At 47.5% G+C, this 22,604-nt stretch overlaps 1 long non-coding RNA gene across 1 annotated transcript; it reads left to right on the top strand.

Annotated features, from left to right (window-relative positions):
- The first annotated feature begins 5,396 nt into the window (after positions 1 to 5,396).
- LOC144167048 (uncharacterized) lies at positions 5,397 to 22,347 on the top strand. The gene is made up of 5 exons (XR_013321830.1): positions 5,397 to 5,677; positions 9,723 to 9,971; positions 19,696 to 19,842; positions 21,349 to 21,467; positions 22,187 to 22,347. It is a non-coding gene; the product is annotated as an uncharacterized LOC144167048 (long non-coding RNA).
- Positions 22,348 to 22,604: the final 257 nt, after the last annotated feature.

Consider the following 22,604-nt stretch of genomic DNA (forward strand, 5'->3'; position numbering starts at 1 on the left):
TCATGAAAACATCTTATCATCACTTTATTTTCCTCGAAATATACCGCTCGAGGAGGTATTACATAAAGGGCGGGTCGACAATAGAATTTTTAATTCGTCATGAATGGTCCATTGCAAGAGATCAGTAGACAACTGGTCCCAAAATCTTGATTGGCATGAAACGGTGACTACGTCGTGAGGAAGGTCATTCAAGTCGTTCGTAGTTCATAAAAAGAAGGACTTTGAAATTTGGTCGTTTTAATACATAGTTGGGCGACATGAAGTGGAGGACTAGGGCAATGACGTATTCGGGCTGGTGAAGTAATGTAGGGATTACAAAGCGGGCTGTGAAAGAATTTGTAAAAAATGGAGAGGCTGGAAATACGGAGGTGGACGTTAAAGTTTCAGTGCCGATTTTTTAGGGATGATACTCTGGTATTATACGAATACGAAGAATGAATGAACCTAATAGCGCGGTTTTGAACTTCCCCGAGTAAGACGATTAGATATGCTTGGTGTGGACTCCATATTGCAGACGCATATTCCAATTTAGACCGGATAAGTGACTTGTACGCCTGCACTTTTACTTTATTTGTGGCGCGCCGAAGGTGACGCTTAAGGAAACATAAAGATTTGTTTGCAGATGATATAACGTTAGCAATATGGCGGCGCCAGCTAAGATCATCGCATAGGGTGACACCCAGGTACTTATATGATTGCACTTGTTTGCACATGATTGCACAGATTATATGATTGCACAGATAGCAACAGTTTTAAATTTAATCCAGAGAAGTGCACTTGTGTTCTGTTTTCTAAGAGGCGTGGCATTCGGCCGGATCCAGACATTCGACTCCACGGTACCTCTATTCCGGTCAAAAAGGAACACAAGTTTTTAGGTATAATCTTTGACGAAAAGCTCACATTCATCCCACACATAAAACAACTAAAACATAAATGCTTAAAAACAATGAATATCCTGAAGGTTCTGTCGCACATCTCTTTTGGTGCTGACAAACAACTTCTTTTACGTGTTTTTACCAACCTAATAGGTTCACGACTGGACTATGGTAGCGTTGTCTATGGGTCAGCCACTAAAACATCCCTCAGATTGCTGGACCCTGTGCTTCATCTAGGGCTCCGCTTGTCGTGTGGTGCCTTCCGAACTAGTCCAGTTGAAAGCCTGTATGTAGAGTACAACAAATGGAACCTACAACGTCAGCGAGCATACACAGATCTCCTCTTTACTTTTAAAATTTCATCCATGTCTCACCATCCTTTTAAATCAGTTTTTCATGATACGTCCATCACTGAACTCCTTTTAAATCGACCATCGTTCTCTGCGCCCTTCTCTTACAGAGTTAGACAGGAAGCGTCAGAGCTTGCTGTCTCCTTTTTAGACACCATCCAAAGTTCTGTAACAGATTTCATAGCACCATGGCATCTCCGCCCCGTGTCATGCGAGACATCTTTCGCACAGGTAGATAAAAACCGAGCTCCCACATGTGCAATTCAGCAGCACTTCTTGTATTTGCAGGAGAAGTATCATTATTCGGAATTTTATACGGATGCCTCTAAGACTTCCACCTCTGTGTCCTGCGCGGCGCATGGGCCCGGCCTTAATGTCACTAGACCTCTGAATAGTCATGCTAGTATCTTTACGGCAGAGGCTTACGGTGTACTTCTTGTTGTCAATCATATACTTCAAAGCCACATCCCACAATCCATTATCTATACAGATTCCCTCAGTGTTGTGCGGGCACTGTCGTCAACAATGCCTTCGAAAAACCACGTTGTCAATCTGATCGTCAAGGGTATTATATGTGTGTATGTACGCAAATTTGAACTGGTTCTTTGCTGGGTCCATGGCCACTGTGGTATAGCCGGGAACGAAGCAGCAGACCGAATGGCTGCTGCTGCTACACTCTAGAATACAGTAGACATAACCACATTACCCTACACCGACGTAAAACCACACATCAGACAACAACTTCGCAAAACATGGCAAACACACTGGAGTGAACAGACAACAAGTTACACGTAATAAAACCACACTTGGGACCATACACCACCGACACACGTAATAGATACACTGAAGTTGCCTTGGCTAGATTACGGATAGGGCACACTCATGCAACGCACTCGCACCTTCTCACGGGGTCTCCAAGACCTCTGTGCAGCAGGTGCGGAGAGGCCCTATCCGTGATGCACGTCCTCATACAATGTAAGGCACTCGACACAACACGACACAAATATTTCCCACAACTACACACGCGACATATTCCACCACACCCATCATACTTCTTAGGAGATGAAGCCATGTTTTCAATCAAACACGTTTTCGAGTTTCTTACCGACGTAAAATTTTTACATCTCATTTCTTATCATGCATGTTGACAACCTGGCCCTTTACACCAGTCATTTTCATTACGTTGTGTTTTACTTTGTTTATTTTTACTGAAATGTTCTACTTTTACTTCCATGCCACTTTCATGTAATCACTATTGTTTGGCGCTCTTTGCCCTTAGTCGGCCTTGCGCCATTAAACTCCAAACATCATCATCATCATCTTGTTCGATGGCGACGTTAGCAATTACGTACTGGAAGAGAAATGTGCTGTGGCGGAGGTTCAATGAAACTGTTCGCATTTGGTAGTATTAAGTTGTATAAGTATAAATGTCAGCACAAAACGAAATTCAAGGCATGGTTCATGCCAATATGTACAATCGAACGTTTCTGAGTGTTCCTCTGAGTTTTACGCTGCGTCACTGTCGTTGCCGAGTTGGATGGAGAATGGCGTTCTGCGATGGCCAATAGGGTATGTGATGTCTCTGTCACACGGCGGTTTATAGTTCGGCATTGCATTATATTAAACCTAAGCACTTATGAATAGTTAATGCGAAAACTGTGTTGTGTAATTGATCACCCTGGGGTTCTCCTGGTGCCGAGTGGACGTGCCAGTTTTTGGACCCCTGCCTTGTTCCTCGGTGCCAAACAGCACAGAAGCGCCGTCAGCGCCGACCGTGAGCACGGCAGTGCGTCGCGGGGAGCACCCTCTCTCGCTAGTGACTGCTGGCGCGTACCCGTGACCATCCTTTTGCTGCTTCGCCAGCAGCTTGGCTGCCTGTGTAGACAACCACTCACTTTCCTTTGAAATCGCAACTGGGTCTTATAATCATGAACAGGGACCACCGTGAGAACAGAAAGCAGCACTGCATTTGGCAGTGGAATTGGCTTGGGCATCGGCGCAAGCAGGCAACCTCCAACAATTTATGGACTCCAGAAGCGCTCAGGTAGTTGGAGATGTCATTTCCCTGCAGAAAACCGGAGGGCAGGGAGAAGTGTTGGGCTACACGTCTTATGTTTACGATGATCTAGGACGGCACACAGAACCCGGTCACGACCCTGGCTCGGCGCAACGTTTCAGCGATGCGATGTGACACGGGCATATGGAACGTAGATGACGTACTCGATGCGGTTATTTCCACTCAAAAAACGGCGTAAGGGTAGCTCCTTTGTGCTGAATGTCTGCAAAAGTCCTCTCAAGAGACCTTGATTCAAAAATATTTGCCGACAGGCCCTAGATATCGGGGGTAGACAGTCGCTTGACTTTGACTGGTGACTTTATGCACCCCATCCGGTGTGGGAAAACAAGAAAGACCTGATCAAGGGGAGAAATGTCTGGCTGGACTCTGAACAAGAAGCTCTCACTCTTGTGATGAAGGATCCCGGGTGTTATTTCGGAGCTGACTTTTTAAAGAATGCCGGGGACAGAGACGTACGGTGGCCGAACCTCTAGGAAAACTTGGGCAGCGACCAGTTTTATCGTGGCCATCGTGTTGGCGGAGGGCGCAACGAAGCCTACGTGTGGTAAAGAATTGAAGCTAGTGGAATAACAAGTAATAATGTCTTACTACAAACTGTTCCCACAAATTACGGTAAAAAGTAATTTTTGTTCGGTTGTTAAATTTTGGAATAATTTACCCATGGCTGCAAAATCATCACCACCTGTTGCTTGGTTTAAGAAAACAGAAAATATCTTTCTTGTTATTGGTGTATTATTTCCTGTTCTGTCTTCTTGTGTGTTATACCCAATGTTCTCATATTGTAGCCAGGCACAAACTTAAGAAGATGATGTGGGCGGTAAAAGTAAAAGGACAAACAGATTTGCTAAAAGGCGAACTTGTGGCTCTATAAAACGAACGCCCTAGTGCCGCTGCCACCCGGTACTCTCTCGTGCCGCCTCGTGTCTCCCTTCTTCTTCAGCACGTGGCTTTGTTGGTTGGGTGCTGTTAGTTGGTTGGTTGCTCCACGAGGCATCCTTTGTTTCTGTTGTTCTTGGTGGCCGGGCGTGTGCAAAACGCCATGCCGTGACAATTTGCATTTGCTTCCTTTGTGTTATGTACGTATTTATTGTATCTCCTTTTGCATTAGCTTATGCTACCTTTCTGAGTGTATGTACAAAAAATGCTGATTTCTTGTGTTACACACTGCGTATTCATTGGTTGGGTTCTTACGCCCATTTGCTGCTTCTACACAAATCCTTTGAAGTACTGATAAGCCAGGGTACCCCTACGGTCTATTGACTCTGGGACTCTCGTCTGTATATGTATTATTTGTGTTCCTTTTCTGTAGTAAACGTCCACTTAAAAAAGGGCATTCAGTCCGGCTCCGGAGGTTTTGCGAAACCGATGATGGCGATGCAGTGTCGCAAAACGCTACGAGCGACACAGTAGGTTTAGGAACATAAGCATTGCAGCTACACGGTGGCGTTAATGCGTCGAATAAAAGCGCCGAAGGAAGCGGAAGTCGAGCATACCAATGTCAGGCTCCTGTAAATGTCGGTGGCCAAGGCGGGTCTGCAATGACTCATAACCAAGAAAAAGTACAACCGCAACCACCGCAGGCGGCTAGCCAAATTCAACGCAGCAATTAAGGACTACGAAATAATTAGGCGAATCAGACGTGGCACAACCCGTGCGACGAGATGTACAGGCAGATGGGCCTGGCAGAAACTTTGAACACGCTCAAGTGCTTGATAGAACCCGAAAGAGCAAAATGACTCACACAGGCTTCTGGCCGCCCAGGGCTGCCGGAAGCCTAATAGCAATACAGTCAGGATGAGATGCTGTGACAGGCCAGCAGGGGACATGAATCGGAGGAATTCTACATTCTGTTTCATGAATCTCTGGTGATAGCGTTGTAGCATTGTGATGTGGAGGCTTTCCAAATCAACATTCAGCACTAAAATTCACCTTTGGTTATAAGCTTTCCGTCTGCTATGCGTGGACGTAAAAGGCTGTTTATTGATCATGAGGAGCTGGTTTGTTCTTTCAGTTGAATTCACAGGGCATACAGCCTTTACATCTCTGAAAGTGCACTTTCACGTTTCTTTTCTTTTCTCTGAATTTAACAGCGCCCGAGCTACGTGACTTTGCAGCACGGGTTCTGACGGCGACGACAGCAAGGGTCACGTGGGAGACTGAACATTCTGAGGATATCCACATTAGTGTTTGCCCCGCTACGGTCCCTGACGAATACTGCGTCGAGTACACCACCGATAGCGATCTGCAGGTGTACGTCATCCGTAATCTGCAGCCTGCAATGCGCTATGAAGTGCGGGCAAGCTTAAGCATTTCATTGGATGGCAAAGTTTGCAAGTATAAGAGGTCCTCACAAACCATCACTACTCCTGCACAGGGTAATGAATCTACATTTTCCCTTGCTGTTTTCTTTTGCATAACATGGACGTGAAGTAAATGCCTATACCCTCCGCGGTGGCTCAGTGGCTAAGGCGTTGCGCTGCTGAACACGAGGTCGCGGGTTCGATTCCCGGCCGCGGCGGCCGCTTTTCTGATGGAGGCGAAAAGCAAAACGCCCGTGTGTACGAAATTTCGGCGCACGTTAAAGATCTACAGGTGGTCAAAATTAATCCGGAGCCCTCCACTACGGCGCGCCTCATCGCCTGCGTTGCGTCGGCGCGATAAACCCCCCAATCAATCAAGTAAATGCCTATGTGTCCATTCAACTAGCTGTGCGCATTTACTTAACTTAAAAAAAAATACAGATGCCCAGAAAGCAAGGGGAGTATTTAAGCGCCGCCTAACTTTATGATAACGCAATTCTTGTCTGATGATAGTAAGGTGATTGACTGATTGATTGATTGACTGACCGACTGACTGACTGACTGGCTGAATACCTCATTGACTGATTAATTGATTGATTGTTTGTTTGAATGATTGATTGACGTTTTAAATTTTTAGGGGTTTCGACCCGCCGAATTTTCATACGCGCGCGGCAGGGGAGGGCTGCGGAGTAATTTGATCACCTAAGAATTTTTAACGTGCTACAAAATCTCTACACACAAGCCTTTTCGCTTGTCGCACCTATATGAAAAGTAACCGCGACATCCTGAAACCGAACCATCGTTTTTGCGCACAGCAGCACTAGGCCTTACCACTTCTGAACCGCGAAGGGAATTGATTGATGTTTGCTCAATTCAGTGTTTCCGTGTTCACATTGCTTGGTCCACATCTGTTGGGAACTTTTGTTTTTGTTGGTCTTGGCGTAGCTAACGCGAAAATTTTGCTTTTATTTCGCTTGTCTTCGACACCGGTTTTATCGGGTTGTTTTTTGCCATTTTCAAATTAAAAAGCAAGCGAACGTGTATTCCTGATGAAATTAACTCTAGAACTGTAGGCCACACGCTTATTATTTGTTTCGACTATATCCGGATTCCTTCACCCTGAATAGCCTGGATGTTTACGAGACATGCCGGCAGCGTCATTCGGTCGAAATGATCTTGCCTATATATACCTTATCTTCAAATACTCATTCACCTTTTAATGCGTAGCATTCTTTGCGAATTACCCCCATAGCCAAGACTTTGTAAAGCCCTGCATTTCCACAAAAATGCATATTTGGCTAAAGTAACACCTATAATTGTTATAGTAGCGTAGATAATTGTTGAACAGAATGTTGAATAACCAAAAAAATAAGAAAAATGGGTAACTAATGGCGAAAATGGCATGGCAAACCATGTTACCCCTTCTTTTTCACAAAAATGGAAATTTGGCGGAAGTACCACCTATAAACGTTGTAATAGCGTAGGTGCATGGTCGAACATAATTTTGAAAAACCAAAAAGTATGAAAAAAAGAAAAAGAACAGCGAACGTGGTGAACCGTACCACTGCCAGCATTTCAAAAAAAGCGCATATGGCGGAAAGCACACCTTTCATCGTTATCACAGCGTGAATAGAGGTAATTGTTAGATAGAATTTAGAAAAACCAATAAATTTGGCGGTAACGAACTCACAGTATAGACAAGCGGCTTAAGAATGTTATGCATTAGTAGACAATTGTTTTAGTTTCTGCAGATTTTTTTGTTTGGGTGGCAAGTGGATGAATCAAGTACAGAAACACCAGCTAAAATCTTTGCGTTCACTCAATCCCAAAATTATCTTCCTTTAAAAATATACTGTCGATTTTTCGTATCCAAAGAAACACTCCTGGCAAATAGCAAAATGGTATGTTCGCCAGGAGTGGAAGGACCAATGATTACCTTTTTATGTGCAGTTCGAAATTGTTTTCATGTTCTTGCGCGCTGAAATCGGTTTTAATATGCTTTTACACATCGATTTCTGTGGTTCACCTGGCCTCTAATTTGTGCGCTTATGATGTCAGAGTCACAGTTTCTTAATTTTAAGGATTGCTGCAGGCACAAAAACACAGAGGGCGTGCAAGGAGATGAGAAAAAATTATCAGAGCCGACATAAGTCGTCAGAGAAAAGGGGGGGGGGGGGGCATCTTTTCATTCCAGAGGGTAGCGGGCTACCACTACGGATAACGCCAGGTCCACCAGATATTTTTGGTACTCAGTAAAAAGCTGACCAAGTCATTACCAATGTGCCTATAACGCTACTGTGGTCAGAGCACTCTCCTACTGCTGTGGGGACAGCGAGAGGAAGATTAAAGGTGCTGGTAATGGAGACAATCCGACGCAAGGTGATAGGTAGACCGCAATACCTTGGAGGTGGGGCAGTTGTAGAGGCATATTGTCGGGACATGAGGTGGAGGACGGGAGTGATGTAGAAGCAAAGGTTTAGAGCCGCAGCCATCGCGTATGCGGAGTGACTGGTGGGAAAGATGGCAGTCTGCTGTACACTGGGGGCAATGGAGAAAGATTTAAGCTGAGCGCAGTGGAATGAAGGGGTAAAAAGGGTGGGAAAGTACGAGAGGGAGGCGAGGACAGAAGGGAAGCAAACTTCGCGATGGTTCTGATAGCGGCAAGTGAAAAGAAGCAAGAAGGGAAGAATGAGAAGGTAAACAGAGGGAGGAGGAAAAAAGGAGAAAAACAGGGTGCTAAAGTGTACCCGAAAGTACTGGGGTCGGGAAGAGGAAAATGGGGGGATTGGTAAAGATATAAAATAGGAGAGACGAGGAGGAGAGAAAGAAGAATGATTGGTGGTGAGGGCAATGAGAAAAAGAATAGATCAGGCCAATGTGGAGGCAACAGATGTTTTAATGTAGGGAGGAAAATTAGACGCAACGACATAAGGAAAGGAGTAGATTGGTGAACATAAAGAGAGTGTTCGAGAAGGGGGGAGGCATCAGGGGTGCTCAGCGGTAATTGTATTGGAGGGGGTGGATGGAAGTGAGTGTGCGTAGGTGGCGGCCGCCGGCTAGAAGGGGAACAGATTAGAAAAAGAAAATTTGGAAGACGTTAGAGGCGGTCAAAACGAAAGAGAAAGGTCACAGGGAAGGCAATAGAAGGACGGATAGGAGAGGGAATATCGTCTTTAGGGGGAGAAGGAGAGAGGCGACGTTGGCGGCAAAACGGTTCGACTTTAGACGTTGTTTGCAAGTGGGTACGAAAACAATATTTTTACCCGATAGGGTTATTATGCTCCTTTTTCGACTTTCCTTTGCCGGTTAGCCATCAGCAATTAGTTGTGCTCTTTCTGTGTCGGCCGAAATCCGTCGCAGCTTTCACCTCGAAGCTACGACTGAGGCAGGGAGATTCGAGAGCTGTCCTGAATCTCGAATATGGCGCCGAGGCAACTGAACTGTGGGAAGAAGGACAATGATACTACTCCGAATGCGAAAGAAAGAATACGCATTTTCGCACTGGTACGGCGCCTCCGCAGGGTAATACAGTGGAAATCTACCACTGAATGTCTACGCCATTCTAGTAGTAATAAGCGTTGATATACGCAGTCGCCATCACACATGAGCGGCTCTCCAGTGGATGTTTAAAAAATTGAGCTATCGGTAATTTACTGACCTAACTCTTCCGGGGCTATGAGGCTCTGAATTAACTCGACCATCTGGCTATCCTCAACGTGCGGCGGCCACTTCCACCAAGGAAACTGCCGCCGCGGTGGGAAATCTAACCCGCGTCCTTCATTTCAGAAGAGAAATGCCTTATCTTCTGAGCTGTCGGGGCGTGTTTTCCAAAGGGGCTAATTCGGGCACGAACACTGGGTCGCCTAACTAAAACAGAAGGCATAAGATTAACGCCCGTCTCGAAAAACTCAAAGAAACAGATGTCAGCCGAAACACATGGGGTGTGCAAAATGATTTTATAAAGGAACTGACTATTTGTCTCCTATATGGCAACTGTGGAACTACAAAGCGCTATCTGTCTTCCGTTATGGATAGACAGTCGGACATATTTGTGCACCATGAATAATTTCCACCACTCCTGGAAAAACATCTCATGCAGTACTTAATCATTCTTTTTCAGATGCACGCACTTTAAAGGCTCGCATCATGAGCATCAGTGAGACTTCAGCGACTGTCGTGTGTGAAGGGCTGTTAGAACAGGAGCAGGTTCGAGTAACAGTGAACGGGGAGCAGTTGTTCTACGACTCAAGAGTATGCATTATTAATGGATTAGCTCCGGCACAAAATTACCGGCTGCAGATCAGTGCTTGCGACCTCGAAGGGAAGTGTACCGCTCCGACAGAACTGGAGGTGATGACCATGGCTGGAGGTGAGCAAATAAAAATACCTTCTAACTTCTCAAACATGATTTCACTTTTACGTGTGATGTAAACAATAAGGGTTCTGAAGGATTTATTTCAGTAGCAAAGAACCAAAGAAGCAGAAGACGTTCTCGTTCCAGCAGCGTTTTCCTTCCTCAAGGCTAGAGTGTAAAGACATGTAGATGAAAGGCTACGAGACTAACCCGTGGGCGTACACGAAATCGCGAGAACAAGGTCTGACGTTTTAGAAAATAATGTCTCCCTAACTCATTTAGACCAGGAATTATCCTGCCTAAGCAAGAGTGGCTTATCATTGTATGAAGGAGTGACCATCGCTGAAGCGGTGCAGTTCTGTGAGGTATTTCACTTTTTTGATTGGTTAGCGAGGTGGGTGTCTAAGGCGCGGTATTCTTTGATCATATAATGTTTTCGGTAGCCAGTTCAGTGCATTGTCGACGGCAAAGGGGCGCAAAAAGGGCACTTGCCCCAACCAAACCACTCTAGCAAGATTGCCCCACCCCTTACCCTCTCTCTCTTTCGCATCAATGAAGTGGGTCTCCTCCCCTCAAGACAAAATCCTGCCGACGCTCATGGTTGGGTGGATTTTCGGATGAAAGTTGCGAAGTCGTCGAGTGACGCAAGGAAAGTCGCTTTGTACAATGTAGAAGAGAGTCTCAGAAAAGAGACCAGTCGGGTTTAGCTAGTCAGCGTTTCGAAGATTCCTTCGCCTTAAAAGGTGATAAGGATGGTGCAGTATGGAGTGGAGGGAGATCGTTGAGATTGTGATTTAACGAGGTCAAGCGTATATGTGAAGTCAACATTTTTTTGTTGAGCGTTAAGCGCGCTGAATCGACACCCGGTCTATGCGACGAGACATAGTAAGGGCTCCTAATTAAGTTCGACTACCAGGGGATCCTTGGCGTGTGCCGAGATATCGACACACGGGAATTTTCGCCTTGTGCCTCCATCTTAAAATCAGCCACCGCGGCCGAGATCAAACCCGTGCCTTTGGGCTCAGCAGCACAACGCCTTAGCCACTGAGCCATCACGGCGAGCTATTATATATATATTGCTACGTAACACTCGGAACATTTCACATAGCATTGGACTGGACCACCAAGTGGTCAATCCATCGTACACTTCACCTATGGGTATGTGCCTCATCAGTGGGCGCGTACAGCAAGCCGAGAGACGAAGAAGAGATCGAGCAGAAACGGACTGGCACGAGCTGCATTAGATTCCTTGGCTTTGGTCTCTTGGCCTTCAGCTGTAATTATCCGTAAATAGACAGCTTATTCGCATCTGCCTCGTAACATCTTTTTGGTGGAGGTTGCGGACTTCCCTTTCTGTGCCTGTCACCAGCGCAGCTACACCCTACCACGGAGCTTCGGAGTGGGCGACACATTCGTCGACGAACGATGTCTCCTCCCCCCGAGACGTCACCTACCGCGCCAGTCATCATCGTTTCCCAGCCCCGTGACCCAGGGTTTTTTACCGGTGAGGATGGTGCCGACGTGGAAGAATGGATCCGCATGTTTGAACGTGCCAGCGCCCATAAAAGGTGGGATGACACAATCATGCTGGCTAATCTGCCTTATCTTCTGAGAAAAATGGCCAACACCTGGTTTGAGACAAATGAGCACACATTGACCAGCTGGGACGCGTGCAAAGCGAAGTTGCGCGATGTATTCGGCCGACCCGTCGAACTCCAGCTCGCCGCAAAGCAACAGCTCGCATCCCGTGCCCAGTCGACAACCGAATCCTACATCACGTACATACAAGATGTTTTGGGCCTCTGTCCTTCATAATGGGAAACAGCGCAAAAACAATACTTGGACAAGAAAGACAACGGGGCGAAGCGCTACTAGCAACTGAAACGTTTAATCGTCAAAACACACAAATATATACACACAATCTAAGCCACCGCCAACACAAAGGTACAGTACAATCTACAATCTTGTACAGTCACGGGGAACAACCACCAAAAACACTGCATACAACCAAACCGCACGTGTTCATACTCCGAAAGATGCACGGTACATTTTATCAGCCCTTATCCAAGAAAGCAAACTCGGCATCTGATAGCAACACAGAAGGTTGGCTGACACATGTTTTTTCCTCTTTTTTGATGTAAAAAGATTCCATTATCTCTCTTGTTGCCCGCTTACGATGCTTGTCAAGAACGATGGTGTGCGGTAGCTCCGGATGGCACGCGCATTCCTCGTGGTTTTGGTTTCCATCATTGAGCGTGAGTGGCAACTCCGGACGGCCCGTGCACTTCTTGCAATGCATGGCCAAATGGGAATACGGTGCCCCTTTCAATGAGCTGTTATGCTCACGAAGGCGAACGTCCAGGCAGCGCCCAGTCTGACCGATGTACTTCTTTCCACACTTGAAAGGGATACTATATACAACGTCCTTACCGCACTCAACAAATTTAATGCCATGTCTTATCCCACAACCATCTGTCCTTTTTTCTTTCTTGTCTGTTAATCTTTGCACCGCTGGGCAAATCTTAGCCACTTTGTTTTGGGCTGAAAAGACGACGCGCACGCCATATCTGGAAGCAACTTTTTTGAGCCGATGCGATACACCGTGTAGGTAAGGAATGACAGCTATCTTGTCAGTTATCTTGACAGCTATCTTGCCTCTGTTCAAAGGTAGATTCGCAAATGTCCGAAGCCGATAAGGTGGGCCACGTACTCAAAGGCATTGCAGATGACGCCTTCTATCTGCTGATCTGTAAGGATTGCACTACCGTTGATGCCATCCTTAAGGAATGCCGATGGTATGAGGAGGCAAAATGTCGTCGCATTGCCTACCAATTTGCTCGACTGCCTCACACGGCGGCAACTTCGTCTTGTGAAGATGTGACGCTGCCACCGCGCACACCACTGGCGCCAAACACGGCGGCTCAGACTGAGAGCCTGACCAAAATAGTGCGCCGGGACATCGAGGCTATGACCCCAGTCGCTGCTTCTCCTTACACGCATGACCGAACCGCCCCCACGATTTCCCTCATTCAAGCCGTCGTTAGAGACGAGATCGCCCCCTGGGCCTTCAATCGGTTTGTGCCTTGGGACGCTACAATCCCTGCGACGGGGTCCGCGCACCCTCTACTCGTAGTGATGTCCCGCCGCGCTACGATGTTCCACCACGGTTCCGACGGCGCAGCCCTGGCGAATGGAGAACAGGCGATGACTGTCCCATTTGTTTCAAATGCCATCGCGTTGGCCATGTCGCCCGTTACTGCCGTAGCAGCTGGTCATCATCTCCACGTCCACCGTTCTTCGACAACCGATACTCCGACTACCACCCTCGACGATTTCCTCCGGGTCCTCAGCAGCCCTTCGCAGCCGACAACACAAGACGCAACAGCACTAGCCGCTCGCCATCACCTCAGCGTCGCCAGTCGCGTTAGCCGCAGTCCCGCCGCCAAACCCCGCCGCCTACTTTCTCGACCTCTATCTCGGAAAACTAGCCAGTGCAGCTCCCGGAGGTGATGCTGCAATAATGACCCGGCCTGAAAATCCTCTGTTGACTACGATTACGAAACCCAATTTGATAGACGTTCACGTTGACGGTGTTCGTGTTAGCGCGCTAGTCGACACAGGCGCCAATATTTCGGTAATGAGTTCGAACCTTCGCCGCACTCTTCGCAAAGTTATGACGCCTGCTGTATGCCGCACCGTACGAGTCGCCGACGGAGGAACGACCACCGTAGCCGGAATATGCACCGCCCACGTCGTAATTGCCGGAAAAGACGTCCCTGTCTTGTTCACTGTCTTGGACGCATGCCCTTACGACAATATAATCGGATTAGACTTTCTGACTGACCACGCTGCCCTCATTGATTGCGGCGCGGGGGTTTTACGTCTTGAGCTGCCCACCATGCCTGTTGATGAGACCAAGCCTGTTTACCGGCTTTGCTGCACTGAGCATGCTCGATTAACACCGAAGACCATGACCTAAGTACCTTTATCGTCGCGCCCGCCAGTCCCAGATGGTGAATACCTCGTCTCTCCCGTCACCGATGTACTCCTCGAACGTAACGTGGCTCTTCCTTACACAGTTGTGACGGTCGAGACGAACCAAATAGGCCTCCCATTTTTGAACTTCGGTTTCTCCATCCAAGTTCTTCCCCGGGGAATGTCGCTGGCTACACTCATCCCCCTGGCCGAATGCGAGCTTTCCGCTGTTACCACTGACGCCTCTGACGGTGAACGGGACGGCCAACGGGACATTTCGCCGACTACCAGTGATTTTATGAAGATGATAGCGTCGGACCTTCCACATTCGGAAGCCCATGAGCTCCAATGTCTTTTAGCGTCCTATCGGGACATTTTCGACTTGGACAACCGTCCTTTGGGCCAGACGTCTAGTGTGACACATCGCATTAACACTGGTGACGCGACCCCTATTCGCCGCCGTCCATATCGTGTGTCCCACGCCGAACGTACCGTCATTCAGCAGGAAGTAGAGAATATGTTGAAAAAAGATGTTATTGTGCCATCTTCGAGTCCGTGGGCGTCACCAGTCATACTGGTTAAGAAGAAAGACGGCTCATGGCGATTTCGTGTCGATTACAGACATTTGAACAAAATAACCAAAAAGGACGTTTACCCACTTCCTCGCATTGACGACGCCCTCTATTGCCTGCATGGCGCGTTCTATTTCTCGTCCATTGACCTTAGATCCGGATACTGGCAAATTGCAGTCGACCCCATGGACCGAGAAAAGACCGCTTTTGTCACACCAGACGGACTGTACCAATTTAAGGTCACGCCGTTTGGTCTGTGCAATGCGCCAGCCACATTCGAAAGAATGATGGACTCGCTTCTTCATGGATTTAAATGGACGACATGCCTATGCTATCTGGACGACGTTACCGTCTTTTCTCCTACATTTGAGACCCACCTACATCGCCTCTCTGACGTCCTGGCAGTTTTTCGCAGAGCTGGACTTCAGCTCAATTCGTCAAAATGCCACTTCGGCTGCCGTCAAATCAAGATCCTTGGGCACCTCGTCGACGCTACCGGAGTCCAACCTGATCCAGACAAAATCCGCGCGGTAAAAGAATTCCCTGTTCCTCGATGTGTGAAAGACGTTCGCAGCTTTGTAGGGCTCTGCTCCTACTTTCGCCGCTTCGTCAAGAACTTCGCTGCAATTGCCAGACCACTCACGGATTTGCTTAAGCCCGATACCCTGTTTTCTTGGGGCCCTGATCAAGCTGCCGCTTTTTCAACCCTCGTCGACTGTCTCACAAATCCACCTATTCTGGCGCACTTTGACGGTTCCGCTCCTACCGAAGTCCACACAGACGCGAGTGGCCACGGCATCGGTGCCGTACTGGTTCAGAAGCACGCTGGCCTTGAACGAGTAATAGCGTACGCCAGTCGCCTTTTGTCACCTTCCGAGCGGAACTATTCAATTACCGAACGGGAATGCCTGGCTCTTGTATGGGCCGTCAACAAATTTCGCCCATATTTATACGGACGTCCTTTTTCTGCGGTCACTGACCACCATGCCCTATGCTGGCTGGCCTCCTGCTGGCTGGCCTCCTTAAAAGATCCTACAGGCCGTCTTGGTCGCTGGGCTTTGCGCCTTCAGGAGTATGACTACTCCGGGGCCTACAAGTCTGGCAGGCTCCAGAGCGACGCCGACTGCCTGTCACGTCAACTAGTCGACCAACCGGACACAGCTGACCACGACATCGATTCTTGCGTGCTTGCTCTATCCGACTTTACCAACATCGCCGACCACCAGCGCCGCGACAAACCATTGCGGTCGATCATTGACCGTCTCACTAACATCCCGTCAGACCCTGCATTAAACGCATTTTTGCTCCGTGACGGCGTACTATTCCGCCGCAACTTTCGCGCAGATGGCCCTGCCGAGGTTCTCGTTGTGCCTGAGCACCTCCGGCCTGACATCCTTCACCAGCTGCATGACGAACCGACGGCGGCCCACCTTGGCATCGCTCGAACTTATGACCGTGTGCGTAAGCGCTTTTATTGGCCTGCACTCTACCGCTCAGTCTGCCGCTACGTCACGGCGTGTGACCTGTGCCAGCGCCGGAAACGCCCTTCCTTGTGCCCAGCCGGACCGCTCCAACCCATAGAGATTCCTTCCGAACCTTTCTTTCGTGTGGGTTTGGACCTACTCGGTCCTTTTCCTCTGTCCCGTTCAGGAAATCGCTGGATTGCTGTTGCGACCGATTATGCGACCCGCTACGCTATTACGCGTGCCCTTTCCACCAGTTGTGCCACAGACATTGCTGATTTCCTGCGTCAAGACGTTACCCTACACCACGGTGCTCCTCGTCAGCTCCTCACCGACCGTGGCCGGTACTTCCTGTCTCGGGTTGTTGACGACCTCCTCCGCTCTTGTCGCACAAAGCACAAGCTAACCACCGCCTACCATCCTCAGACTAATGGATTGACTGGAAGATTGAACAAGACCATCACTGACATGCTCGCAATGTACGTCTCTGCGGATCATCTGGATTGGGACGTCACTTTGCCATTTGTTACGTTCGCGTATAACTCATCCCGCCATGACACCGCCGGCTATTCTCCATTCTTTCTTCTCCACGGCTGCGAACCCACTCTTCCATTGGATACCCTCCTTCCTGATGCGACACCTCTAGCTACAGAATATGCTCTTGATGCTGTCGCTCACGCTGATGTGGCCCGCCAGGTTGCCCGTGCCAAGCTCTCGGCTTCCCAGTCCGCTCAGAAGCACCGCTATGACCAGCAACATCGCACCGCCCATTTTACGCCCGGCTCCTTGGTCCTGGGCAGTACGCCATGCCGCCGAATTGGACTTTCCGAAAAACTGCAGCCTCGCTTCAAAGGCCCCTATCGCATTAAGCGCATGGTCACACCGGTCACCTACGAAATCGTTCGTGTTGCTTCGTCCTCACCGTCCCTGGACCCTGCAGCTCAACTAGTCCACGTCGGCCGCTTCAAGCCCTATTTCTCAACGGCCACACCTGCTCAATGAGCCTAATTTCAAATGTGCACCGAGACGGTGCTTACCCCGCCGGAGGGGGGGGGGGGATCATGCTACGTAACACTCGGAACATTTCACATAGCATTGGGCTGGACCACCAGGTGGTCAATCCATCGTACACTTCACCTATGGGTATGTGCCTCATCAGTGGGCGCGCACAGCAAGCCGAGAGACGAAGAAGAGATCGAGCAGAAACGGACTGGCACGAGCTGCATTAGATTCCTTGGCTTTGGTCTCTTGGCCTTCAGCTGTAATTATCTGTAAATAGAAAGCTTATTCGCATCTGCCTCGTAACAATATGTATATGTAAAGTCATGCGTCGTGTCGTGTGATAAGAAAGGGTGGCTGGTTTTCGAGCTGAGCGGCCTGCAGTAGGCAGATACAATAATGAGTTTACGCCCACTGGGGATAGGCGTGAGGGCCGCGACAACCTCATAACATGGTGAAGTGTTTTCTGGAGGAGTGATGTCTCGGGTGTTGAAGTAAGATTGAGATTGAATGGGCGCGGCATAGTAGCCTGGGGCTGCAGAGTTTCCTGTTGGTTGAAGAATGGATGATTACTATGCGCCACAGAAGCAGAAATGTGGATTATCGAATGAGTTTCTCGAGATGGACGAATATCTTTTACTTTAAGAGAAGAGTTCAACATTGGTTTTTGATGCTGTTGCAGTTCCCTTGAAGGGCTATTGTTTCAGTCGGCGTGTATTGGATAGTGGGTGGCGGAGTGAAATTTTGCGTGGAGGTTCTTTGAGGGTGTCACTGAGATGGAGCCTGTTAATTACTCCCTGTAGGGGGTCAAGGAGTTCGCCTATCTTTGTAGGTGTACATCCTTGTTCTGTTCTCTTGTCGTGTAAGACGTCCTTGATTACGCCCGCATTAATTGCTAGTACCAGCTCGGTGAGGTAAGGGTGTTGCCGGGCTTGTCAGTTAGGGTGCGAATAATGCTACGACTGCCATTACGCCAAAGAGGCGGTGACAAGTGGTATTCACGCGTGGTGAAACGGTCGATGTCACTGTTTTGTGCTCACGGAAACTCCGCTGAAAATTTCGAGTGAGATTTCACGCATGCATACTGTAGATGTAAGGTTTTGAGTTGGTTTATCGAGTAAAGAGTACTACCGTTTAAAAACGGTAAACAAATAAATCTCTAGCGACGGTTACACTGCAATCTGATCAAAACCAGCTCTCAGGAATCACTTCATTGCCTGTCTGCGAATGTGAAGGAGTGTGTAGTCCTTATGCTTTTATGTGAGGTCTAGGTTAAGCTGGTTACCTCACAGCTAATCGGTTGATCGAAGAAGGTAAAAAAATGGCAGCATCTCCATTCCGTGGATGATGGCGAGGGTGTGGAGTACGGGGACTCGAAATGATATCCAAGTTGCGCCCCGAGTGACATCAGATTTGCGCCGGGACCGTCATTCGATTTGAGCCGTGAGTTGCACCTTGATTATTCCCCAAATGGAACTGCAACTCACGGCTCAAATAGAATTTCGCTTGATGGTGGTGTGCGCACAGATGGACGCGGATGGACCTTGGGAGGTCGTAAGGTACTCCTCACCATTACAGACGAGGGAGTAAGCCGTTTGACTCTCGGGTACTAACTCACGCTCGTAGCCCAATGGACAATAAAAAAAAAAACGCTCGTAGCCCAATGGGTAAGACGACTGACTCTAACTCTGTCTGGTCTACCAGGCACAGGCTCGAATCCTGCCGGTGACTGTGTGATTTTTTGCAAATTTAAATGCTATGCGCGCGGACGCGGTCGAAAATTGTGCGGTCCTAGGGTGATCCGCACCTAAAAGTAAACAAATGTGTATTGCCGTTACGTGAACGTGCAGCGGGGGTTCAAATAGTTCTGTTATTCCGATGCCGGATAAATACAAGAATATCGCTACGGAGGCGCATAGCGCGAGTGGTTTTGTGTTCTGACTCCTTTCCCCTCACGTTTCTTGGGTGCGTCCTTTCGTTTAAAAAAATGTGCGGCAAGGCTCTCTTATATCAACCTTGTTTTGTGCAATGGCTGCAAAGAGACGCACACAAACCTAAACGTATTTCCAAAACAATGTGTGCGTACGCAATACATCGGCGTCATCCCACCACTCATGGAGGAGGTCCTCACACCAGCCATGCACAACCCTCTCAGAACTGTACTAACCTTCGGTTTAATAGGGAGTTGGACACCGCTGCTGAGGACATCTTGCTCAGCCACATCAAGTGACCTACGCCGTCATTAAGGACTGCCTCTTTTATCGCATTGCGACATTCAAAATTACAGCCATCACATCTATTACTATCAGCCTTTGAAAGCAACCCTTACGATCTCGCCCGACTGGCCAATTTAAACATATTTAACATAACAAAGGTAATAAAAAACTTTCACATCCCAAACAGTCAATCTCCGGAAACGACTCTCAGACCACTAAAATCAAATGTGTACCTAATGCGGAGCCACTTAGACTTGATCGTTTAATTGATTTTCTTAATTATTTTTTCCTCCCTTTCTGTTTTCTTGAATGAGTGTGCGCTGCTTTTAATGTACTGGTATATTCGTGTGCGCTGTTTCGACATCCGGATAGTATTGTAGTCACGCGACGTCGCGAAATAGGAATTCTTGTCCTGTTTTCCCTCATACACCTCTTTCGGAAGTGAATACTAATTAATATGCTCATACGGGTAACAGCGCGGTAATGTGTCTTATGGTTTGGATGTTCTTCACAGTGCCATCAACCATTCCATTCGCTGAAGTTGCTCACGCAAGCATAAATCCGACCGCGGCAGCCTTCAGCACGGGAGAAAAAAGAGTCAGAGTCGAGCCTGTGTTCCAGATTACCGTATTGCCCTCAACAACACCTGGAAGAGATCAGCGTAAGTAAATCCTTCCCTCTGCAACGCCGCGTGAAAACACTTGGGTCACTTATAAGAGGAAATCTTTTCTTAAGAGCTTCCTTCAAAGTTTGTTGCACGTTTCATCGGTGGCAGGTAGTACGCATGATAAATCTATTCCATATGAGTACTCCAAAATAATTTAGGCATGATAAAAGCAGAAAATCAGTTTTACATTTGTCGAGACCAAAGTACGTTTCAAAACTTGTTTGTGGGAGGATTAACAGACGCCCCATAAATGAACGACAAACATTACTTAATCCACCAGTAATAGCGCCACTGAGCCAATCCCGTAAAGTGGCTTCCAAAGGCAACTTTACACCACCACAATGCCTACCCAACCATTACCACTTGTTCAGATGTTTATGAAAAGATCTAAATTAATAAGAAGCGTTTGGCTGGGAGAAATGTCTTCAAAATCTATTTAAACCATTACCTCAAAAATAGAAATGAAATAACGTTGCTAAGGGTTGACATTACCGGAGTAGTTGCAGAGGGAACTGATTGTGCCTGAGCTTTATCGTTAAACAATTACTCAATGCCTTCTCAGAAGCCTTATAATATTCTCCAGGTTTCTACAGAAGAGCGATTGCTCGGGTTCGTTAAAAATGCTTCACCTCCGCTCAAACGATTGGATAGCGAGGCGCTTAAAATTTCAGTAACGAGGGTATAGAACAGTCGGAAATGTTTTATTGCAGAGTCACGATACATTATTTATGCATTTACTGGATCGCTGCACACACAAGTGCGAGGGTAAACGAATTCAAGAAAGAAATAGTCATTGCTTCTTATTCGATCTTTCGAATACCTAATTACCTGAATTAAACTTGGAAATACTGCAATTTATAATGGCCATCCAACGTGGGGATCTCCGCTTTACGGTGGGTTTCCTGCATCTGAGCATGCTGCTGGGTGTAACTTGTATTAAAACTGGGACTGAGACGTGATACCCTCTGCATTAAAGCTCAGGTAACCGTTGAAGCAAACTTTTTGTTCAGCTGAATTTCTGGCAATATTTTTTATTGGAATAATGCATAGAGTCCTGGCGAACTTGTTCGTGCGATGCCAGCACACAGCAGTGATGGAAAAGAACGAGGCAGTAGCTCGTGCGCACATATCAAAGCGAGGGAAAGGCACCGTACGCATACCAGTAGCTGGTGGCGAGGCTAGATTTCTCCGTCATAACGATAGAGCTGCCTAATAATTGTTAGAAACAACCCGTGTGCAGCTACTGGCTTTTCGCCTGCACACTAACTCATATACCCGATTCGGAAATGTTAATAACCACCGGTAATTGACACATGTAAACCTTGTCGCATGACTGGTTCTTTAATTGTTGATAGCGATTGCAAACTATGTAGAAACTCTGTGGAACCTATTTGGCCTTAATTATGCAGTCATTTTCTAGTTTAATTTCAACTACGTTGACCATAAATGAAGAAGCCTCCCGGAAAGACTAGAACCCGGCATTCTTTTCCTATTTTTTAGAGCCGAGTTCCGGCCTGCCTTCCCAACCTGTCTTGAACATACTGCCTGTGTTGGGGGCACTCGTCTGCTTCATCAAGGCGTTTACAGTGTGGTATCACTTCACTTGATCATGGACGCCTGTAAGTACTAGATATTGGCAACGCTCGCGCATCATACATTGTCTTAGCATGAGCACTGTCCGTAGTGGGGGACAGGCTGGTTTTGCGTGGTATACGAGATTTCCTTTAAAAATTTGGTTCCTGCGCGAGATTTCCTTCAACAAATTGACTTCGGCAAAGAATTTTTCAATACTGATTCAGCTCACTGTTTTTTGATTTGACAGTGAGTGTTCTAGGTGCGGTAGAGTGCGTTTTGTTTACATACCACTAGAATGTTCGTGCCTCGCTTTTCAAACACTGTACATGCTATTAGGACGCGGAGGACATAGAAAATGATACCCCAGAGGTCGCAAGTCCGCGTTGTGTTTCGTAGTGTTATTATACGACTGTAAGTCTCTTTCCATTTTAATTAGGGCGAAAGCCTTACCTGTGCAGGTTTTATTGAATGCGTGAGCTACAAAAACTCGCTTTGAGGTACAGAGGATGGTCCAAAAGAAATTGAATTTGCGTGAGACGAGAAGAGTGAGGCCGACCTCATGCGCTTAGGAGGGCTGTGAGAAAGGGGACGCTGCGCAAGCCGGTAAAAAGAAACAGTTGCGCCAAAAGGACCTACCCTCCACAGGTAGAGCTGATGATACCTGTCAGCATGGCAAGCAGGCAGGTACCGTTGGGCACATTTGATGCAAAACACCGACCCAGATCCAGATACCCAAGAATCTAAGAAAACAATCTGATCGCAGGTGTTGTGACCAGACTCCGGGAGCCCCCGTCTCTTCCTCTCCCAAGCATTAGGAGAAAGTGCAGGCCATCCCGGACTCGAACCACCACTTTTGGCTGGTGAACAAAGCCGAAGAAGCGAACTGGCCCTCGAGTTAACGCTCTCCTAGGGCTGACTCCACAATAAAGATGTTTCTTACTCCTCTTCCTATCAATCTTCTGAAATATTAAAATAAAGGCAATGAACAGGAAGCTACACAAACAGAGTAGAGCAGTTTGTGGTGGAAAGCGAACTGCTAAAGAAAGCACTGCATTCGGAATTCGTGCGCTCATAAAAAGCCGGCATTTCTTTTCACCTTCCGCACTGTTATCACTCTATTTCTTCTTTATACACTATCAAATTACATATGACATCATTTTGTATGGTAACACTTATGAATG

This window comes from Haemaphysalis longicornis, unplaced genomic scaffold (genome assembly GCF_048455015.1).
Source record: "Haemaphysalis longicornis isolate Haplotype H1 unplaced genomic scaffold, Haemaphysalis longicornis Haplotype H1 scaffold_2, whole genome shotgun sequence".
In the NCBI taxonomy this organism is placed as follows: Eukaryota; Metazoa; Arthropoda; class Arachnida; order Ixodida; family Ixodidae; genus Haemaphysalis; species Haemaphysalis longicornis.